Genomic DNA, 9,336 nt, shown 5'->3' with positions numbered 1-9,336 from the left:
CTTTAAAACTCAATGCGGAGCAGATATCCACACTTATTCAGCACTTCAGGTATAATTCTAAACCCGTTCAAGGACGAACGTTTATTTTAGAGGTGGAGAATGTGATGACCCAAAATGTCATCTTTGAATTTAATAATTAATTCTGTATTCTAAGACCTCGAAAAGCACAATTTATCATTTCTCGACTTGCGTGCGCAGTCCGTAAAATTTTCCGGAAAGTTTTTATGTGAAAAATGGATTAAAATGTGAATTAGAAGTTTAAAACTCAACTGAGTTGACTTTGGTCAACATTTTGAGCAAACGGATTCAGATCAGTGTTTTAAGAGTTCCGGTAGATCCGTATCGTGATTTGGGACTTGGGCGTATGCCCGAAATCAAATTCCAAGGTCCCTAGCCCGAGATATGGAATTTTGATGAAAAATTAAAAGTTTAAGTTCAAATAGTGTCCGGATGTCGAATTATATACAAACGACCCCGGAATAGAATTTTGATGATTCCAACAGCTCCGTATGGTGATTTTGGACTTAGGAGCGTGATCGAAATTTTATTTGAAAGTCCGTAGTGCAATTAGGCTTGAAATGGCTAAAACAAGAATTTAAGTTTGGAAGTTTGACCAAGGAGTTGACTTTTTGATACCGGAGTCGGAATACAGTTTCAAAAATTTTCATCGCTTCGTTATGTCATTTATGACTTGTGTGCAAAATTTGAGGTCAATCGGACTTGATTTGATAGGTTTCGACATCGAATGTAGAAGTTGGAAATTCTAAGTTTCATTAAGCTTGAATTGGAACATAATTCGTGGTTTTAGCGTCGTTTTATGTGATTGGAGGTTTCAAATAAGTTCGTATGATATTTTAGGACTTGTTGGGATATTTGGTTGAGGTCCCAAGGGGCTCGGGTGAGTTTCGGATGGCTAACGGATCAAAAGTTGGACTTAAAAAGCTGCTGCAATTTTTCCTTGTGCTAGATATTCTGGGTTGTGATCGAGCCCAAGATCGAGCCCAGATATCAAGCCCAGGAACGAGGCTCAGTATCGAAGCCACGATCGAAGGTCCAGCTCGAGGGCCATGATCGAAGGTAAGGCTCAAGGGCCATGATCGAAGGCAAGGCTCGAGGGCCAGGATCGAAACCCAAGATCGAGGGTCACAATCGAAGGCTGAGGCTCGATGCCATGGTCGAGGCTATGATCGTAGGACCAGGCTCGATGCCATAATCGAGGCCATGACCGAGGTCCAAGCTCGAGCCTGTGATCGAAGCCACGATCGAGGCCTAGGATCGAGGGCCATGATCGAAGCCACGATCGAGGCCCAGTTTTGAAGGCTGTTTGGGCAGTTTATAAAAAAAAGAGGGCATTCGTCCCATTCGCCATTTCTAACAAATTGGAGCTTGAGCAGAGGCGATTTTGGATAGATTTTCAAGAAAAGACATTGAGGTAAGTGATTCTAACTCGGATTTAGTCTATATACACAAATATATCATTATTTTCACCATTTAATTAGTGTTTTGAGATTGGAATTTGGAATTTTTTTAGAAATCTCATAGAAATGAATTTTTGAGATTTCGGTATCGATTCGGAGTCGGATTTTGAGTGAAACTGATATGGTTGGACTCGTAATTGAATGGGTTGTCGGATTTCATAACTTTCGTTAGATTCCGAGATGTGGGCCCCACAGATAAATTTTCAATTAATTTCGGGATTTTATTGAAAATATAGTATTTTCTTATAGAATTGATTCCTATAAATTTTAGTGATTGTATCGAATTATTTTTTGTTAGATTCGAGCCAATCGAAGTTGGATAATCGAGGAAAAGGCCTACTAGTGGATTAAATTGGAGCAAGACGAGGTAAGTCTCTTGTCTAATCTTGTGAGGGAGAAATTATCCCATAGGTAATTAAAGTAATAATTGTTGCTAATTGTGGGGGGCTACGTACGCACGAGGTGACGAGAGTCCGTGCGTAGCTACTATTAATGCTAAAGTCCGGGTAGTTTAGGATTCAAAACATAATTGTATTCTTTGTTTAATTAATATATATTGTGAATTGTTAGATAAAAAATTAAAGGATGAAAACCTCATATGCTTGATTTTCTGTTTAAATTAATTAATTGTTAAGAGAAATTATTCGTATTCTCGAATTGATCTTATAATAAATACTCTCTTTCCGGAGGTACATAAGAAAATATCCTCCTTTCTTGTGGAGCGGGCCGAACGCCTCGGCAGGATAAATGCATCTATGGATCGTGCCGCACGTCCCTCGGCAGTGTTCACGATATTCTGGATCGGGCCGTACGACCCCGGCAGAAATTGTGCTTAATAATAATAATTACACGATACTTTGATAGTTTATTGTAGCTTGTGAAGCTAATTGATAAATTGAAAATCTTTGAAATTTAAAGAATTATTATTCGTGCTTGTTAAGGAATTATTGTTATTCATGTAAATGAGACTAATTGATAAATTTAAAAATTTGTTGGAATTGAAGGAATTTAATTATTTCTCCTGGTTAAATAAATTATTGTTATATTATGTGAATCATGCTGATTTAGATATTCTAGTTTTATTTCAATTATTATTATTGACCCACAGTGAGTGTCAAAGTCGGCCATCTCGTCTCTACCACTTCGAAATTAGGCTTGATACTTACTGGGTACACGTTGTTTACGTACTCATACTATATTTGCTGCACTTTTTGTGCAGGACCTGAGGCAAGTACTAGTGGGGGACCTATCTCCTTACACCCACGTTATCCAGAGGCATAGTGGTGAGCTGCCTTTCTGAGCCGTTCTGCAGCTACCAGTGTCTCTTCTTATATTTACATTCTGTCTATTTTTATTTCAGACAGTATTTGAGGTTTTGTATAATCTACTAGAATGCTCATACACTTGTGACACCAGGTCTTGGCACACACATTTGTAGAATTTGGTGTCTTATTATTTTTCTTGGATTTAAATTTCATCGATATATGTTTAATTTATTAGTTGGCTTGCCTAGTTGTAGTGTTGGGCGCTATCACGACCTATAGGTGAAATTGGGTCGTGACAGATATGGACTTACTGGATGTTAACATACAGCCATTTAGAGGGCTTGCCGAGCTAGGGTTCCATACCGTCATATATTTTTTGCAACGCTACTCATCTTCCATAGCAGACTTGGTTGTTTATGTCAAGTTTGCTAATCTTCCCTTTGATCCTGGTATACATGATATCGCTATCAACCTGAATATGTTTGCAAATAGTGTTGTTTTTTCTACTTATGAACCAATAGCTACACTATGAGGTGATTGAGTTTATAGTGAGGGGAAGTCAACATCATGTTCTGCTTTTTTTTCTTGCAATGTATAAGGGCACATGACTATTTAAGCAAGTTGCTGTAAGCCAATTCTTTGACCTTTACCCCTACGATCCAGGACCCCATGTTCAGCTACCTACCGCCTACTATCCTGTATGTAGGAATGAAACTGCTGTCAATGTTTTGCTTTTCTTACAGAGTAGTGGTGCTGGTTGTACCTATAATTTTGAGTTACTATCTCGATCCAAACTGCTACGTGCACCTGTTGTGACTATTGTTGACGCTTTAGAAGCTGCAAGTTGGAATGATGTGTATATTGCAATTGGTTTTCTGGTTCCTTTTGCTAGCGGGGGAGTTTACTTGGTGGCAGACCAGAAATTTCAGCAAGTTTTCTACTTATTCAAGCCCGTTACGTGCAGACCAAGGGAAGAGATTGTCTGCAATTCTCATGTCACTTTGGATTCCTTGTTCAATGTTGCCACTATCATGCAGGTATTGCTATGTTTCCTTCAAAGGAGTGACCAGGAAGACAAAGATGATACATTCATAAAGCAACTTATGCGCCTATTTTTCATACCAACGTCTTCCGGGGGGAAGAATGCCAACATGTGTGTGGAAGTTGCTGCAATAATAAAATACAGAGAAGTCCCTCAAATACTCTTCATGGCTAAGATACTTGAATTATTCCAAATGAAATATGCACGTTATCTTGTGGTGGAAGTGGTCTTAAGGGTATTTCATCGGTTTGGATGGACCACTGCTACTACATATTATGCAAGTCCTATTTTTGACTTTGTTGATATCTCCAAAAGGATTGCATCAATTCCTATGATAGTTTTAGAAGTCCTGATGAAAGTCTTGGGATTTCTTTTGAGGGATAACTCAAGATGTTCTTTGTTGTTTGAAATCCAAACATATGTCAATTGTCTTTCCTCATTAGTGTTGATGTACTCGAACCTTGAGGACAAAGTTCTTATTGAGGAGGAGGGTATTATTATGAATCTAGTCTGGCCCAATATAGATACCAACACAGATATCACACAAATTTATATTGGGCCGAGAAGAAGCAATTGGGCCAGGCCTTCACACAGGTTACTCTGGGATCCAGGTTGAGGCACTTCGTATTTGTTAAATAGTGCATAGTAACACTATCAGTAGGCTATCGTGAATTATGTGCAAAGGCATTTCTGGTATCTTCCCATCCCCAATTCTGTATCAGTCTTTCTCATCCTCTTTCTGATACAATCTAGATAGCCATCGAGCAATTTGGATTCTAATTGGAGGCTACTTCTATAATGGGACGGCTACATGTGCAATTTCGCCAACAATTAAAGACAATATTATATTTGGTGGCTATAATTGTAATATTTAGCTCCCTAGTATGAATAGCCCTTAAGGCTCTCAATTTAGCTTAGCTTATTTTGATATTAAATGTTGAACTCCTTGAGTGAGTGTAAGGATGAAATCCTTAGTTGATTACAAACTTGTTAATGTGGCTTTTATGGGGATTCTCCCTCTTGAGGGTTATCCTATAGTCTAGGGTTAATTAGGTTTTAATTGAATGGGTGTTTGAAATAGATTTCAAGTGTTCTTTCAATTCCCTAATTAGTTTTTTGCTAAATTCTATCTTTCTATACTTTTTATTTGTGTTCTTGTTATTTTTGCTTCTGCGTTCGTATCACTTTCTTCTTAGTTCTGTTGCAATCTTCCCTACTATAGTTAGTTTTGGCTTTATAATTACAGTTTAATATTCAATACAATCGATCAGTTCTATTAAAAGAGAGTTGTCTACTCTTAGTTTGTTACAAGAGATCTTCCGATGCTCTTTTCGTTTGCTCTTCCGTGTAAAGATTTCGATTTTTTGCTTATGAATAACTATCCATAACGTGAGCTGAAAACTTTCTAAATTTTGTTGTTCCCTAAATTGGAGAACACAATTAGAAAAGGAATTTTTACATACCTATACACTATTGAAAACTTTATTACCCTCCCTACTCAAGTTTCAATTTAATTACATTCTATATATAAATTTACCAATTATATACACTTTAGGAATTAAATGAGTATCCCTTTATATTAGAAATCAATTATTTCCCATCCTTATTCTCTCTCCCTCATGCTCTCTCTCTCTCTCTCTCTCTCTCTCTCTCTCTCTCCGTCTCTCTCTATCTCTCAATCCCTAATTCCAGTAATGTAGAACAAAAGAAAAGAGAGCAGCAATTCCACCATTGACAGCCATTAAAAAGTTTTGAAGCTTTGAATTCGAATTTGGGTTTTCAAAAAATATTATTTGTTTGAATTGGGTGTTGTTGCAAACAATTGGGAATTCTCTCTACGTCTCTCTCTATCTCTCAATCCCTAATTCCAGTAATGTAAAGCAAAGGAAAAGAGAGCATCAATTCCACCATTGACAGCCATTAAAAAGCTTTGAATTCGAATTTGGGTTTTCAAAAATCATTATTTGTTTGGATTGGGTGTTATTGCAAACAATTGGGAATATGGTTTGAAGTTTATATCTCAATTTTGAGGGTGTTTTGGTAAATATTAGACTTGATTTTGGCTGAATTTCAGATTGAAACTCGAAGAAGAAGAAGAAGAAGAAGAAGAAGAAGAAGAAGACATGACATACATTATACTTACGAAATTGTAGTAAAATTGTATTCTGTTATTTATATATATTTTTTATTATTTAAATATTGTATGAAAGTTGAAACTGGGTAGAAATAATGTATGAAAGTTGTAGATAAATTGTAGATAAGTTGTATAATATATAATTAGTTGTATGAAATTTATTTTTAATATGTATAAATCAGATACAAAATATACAAAATACATATTGTATAAAATTTGTATACAAATTGTATTTAAGTATAAGCATACTCTTAACTACGTGAGCAAATATAAGCATTTACCAAATGTAAGGATAACTTAACTGACCAAAGTGTAAAGCCGCATCCGTTTACATTAAAAGAAGATTTGATTACACAAATTAATGCTCTGAAGTCTAAAGTTGTTTCAATAGGACAAACACAGAACCTCCTTAGATTAAGAAGTGCAGTTTTTCTAATTGTTAGGAATAGTAATTTTTAAACTCTAAATCACATTAGAGATTGGTATTATGTAGTTAAATTTTCAATCACGTTTTTATATAATATTCTTAATTTAAAGGATGGTTGGATATTTTCCAGCTATTATCTCTATTATTTACATGTTTACGTATTTAGAAGCCCTATTAGCTACTGTACCGCACAAAGCTTCCAAATTGCAGGAGTGCCATTGAATAAATAACGGAATAACTTCATAAACACATGAACATACTGAAAAACTGACAATTATTAAATAGACTACATCTCTCAATTATCATCACAAAAAGAACTCGAAGGGATTTGAATTTGTCAGGATTTTCAACACAAACATTTGAGTTTAATTGAAATCAGATGAAGCTTCAACTTGAGGAGAGAAAAAGGTATAACGGTAGATCCGGATAGAAAAGGGAAAGAGGAGAGAAAAAAGGGAAAAAAATATATAACTAAATCTCTTGATTGAAAGCACAAATAATGAATTGAGGCCTTTTAAGGTGGATTGTATATATTTTGTAATTAAAATGTATTTAGGTCGGATAAATATCAATACATAAATATTTTTCATAATAAGGTTTCGAATAATGTATAAGAATCTTATATTGGCCGAAAATTATTGATGGGAGATGACACCGCACGCTCTAAAATTGTTAAGAGGCTCGGAGCCTATTTCTTTCTTCTTCTTTTTTTTCTTCCACAGCCTAGCTTTTTCTCTTACAAAAATGTAGTCACCTCTAAGGAAACGTTTTAATGGTATTTCTTTTTTATTTTCCTTATATTTTAAATCTTGATTAATATGATTAGTTTAGTTCTAATCCTGATTTAAAATTCCTAAAGACCCTATGTTATTTTAAACGGTAAAGAGCCAAATATAACCCTGTACTTTCGAAAATGGTCTAAGAATACCCCTCGTTATACTATTGGGATATATATACCCTTCTCGTCATACTTAAGAACAAATATACCCTTATTTTGGATGGAGTGCCACGTGTCAGCACCAGATGAAAACGACCCATTTTTTTTTACCCGATCCATTTTAAAAAAACCACCACCCGACCCGTTTTAAAATTCAGTTTTTAAAGCATATATTTTGTAAAAACTGAAATTTATTTTTGTAAAAACTAAAAAAAGAAAGAAAAGGAATCTGTAAAATATATATTTTTAAGTCTTTTAAGTTTTTTAAAAGTATTTTTTTTGTAAAAACTGAAAAAAAAAACTATAAAAATTGAAAAATATATATTTTGTAAAAACTAAAAAAAAGAAATTTGCAAAATATATATTTTTAAGTCTATTTAGTTTTTTTAAATTATTTTTTTTTGTAAAAACTGAAGAAATTTTTTTTTTCAAAAAACTGAAAAAAAAACTTCTAAAGCAATGGACTACATATGCATTAGTTTTTAAAAAATGAAAATATTTTGCAAACTCTTTTTTTTTTCCCAGCCTTTACAAAAACAAATACTTTAAAAAATTAAAAAATATATATTTTGCAAATTTCTTTTTTTTTTTTTCAGTTTTTACACAATATATATTTTTCAGTTTTTAAAGTATTTTAAAAAAAAATATTTTTTTTTTCAGTTTTTACAAAAAAAAATACTTTAAAAAAACTGAAAAGGCTTAAAAATATATATTTTGCAGATTCCTTTTTTTTCTTCCCAGTTTTTACAAAAAAAAAATTGAATTTTAAAACGGGTCGGGGGTAATTTTTTTAAAACGGATCGGGTAAAAAAAAAGAAATAGGTCGTTTTCATCTGGTGCTGACACGTGACACTCCATCCAAAATAAGGGTATATTTATTCCAAAGTATGACGAGAAGGATATATATATCCCAATAGTATAACGAGAGGTATTCTTAGACCATTTTCGAAAGTATATGAGTATATTTGACCTTTACCGTATTTTATAGGGAACAAATTTTACACATTCGATACTGAGGACTGGAGGGCCAATATTGCAATATTCATAACCTATCAGGGGTCAAATTGAAATTTGGCCAAAAGCATCACTAGCTTCTCCCCACATTCCCAATTCTCATCCAAGTTAGCCAGATAACTCAGCTAAGGATAACCAATTGCTCTGAAGTCTGAACTTACCATCGACAGGAAAACAATGATAACAAGAAGATGGAAGACACAAGATGGGATCAAAGAATCCAAGCATTAACACACATCATAATCAATCCCACAATTAAACCATCTTTGGATTCCCAAATCTTCATCTCTAGCCAAGTTCCATGTTACCTTAACTGGGACTATCCACCAATTCTGTGCACCAAATATTCCACTAACACTTTCCCTTCTGTGCATCTGAAATGGGCTTTCTCACTTTTCCTGAAAAGGGTTTCAAGACTTGGGGCACCTGAAACTTCTTGGAGGTCCAAATGCCCATACCAACAACCCCCTCCACTGATACTGGCCAAGGGTTTAGAGGAAGCTCAGTGGGGAGATGAACAGAGGAGACTGTATGTAAGGAAAAGGTTTAAAAGGAGACATTTGGGAAGTGATGTTCACCCTTTGATTCCATTTATTGTGCCTAATCTCTTATTGTTCTCTCTTCTGCTTTGGAACCCATTTCCAATTGATGGGTCAGATTCTTGAATTTTGGAGCTTGTTTGTGATAGGGTTGGTTGTTCCCAGTTTTATTTACTTTAGTCCTAATTGCTTTCTTTTTCCTGATAAAGATTTGGTAAACAAATTATATCAAGTTAGTAAATTTGGAAGTATCTGCATAGAAGAATTCCTTATATATTTGTTAAATGCTTATCCTTTTTTTACTTCAGCGAAAATGTCCAAGTAATCATTAATGCTGTTTTATGTAAAATGAAGTTTGGGATTGTAATGAATGTTGATACACAATACTTATAACAAAACAAATTGTGACTATGTAAATTTCATTTTCAAAACTGAAAATGCATTTTGGACCTCATGGGTGTACTCGGGTCGAACTTTGGCGAACTATAGCACGCCTTGAA

The sequence above is a fragment of the Nicotiana tabacum genome, chromosome 17, assembly GCF_000715075.1.
Source record: "Nicotiana tabacum cultivar K326 chromosome 17, ASM71507v2, whole genome shotgun sequence".
NCBI lineage: Eukaryota > Viridiplantae > Streptophyta > Magnoliopsida > Solanales > Solanaceae > Nicotiana > Nicotiana tabacum.
The sequence above is the reverse complement of the archived record's forward strand: the minus strand, read 5'-3'. Positions refer to the sequence as shown.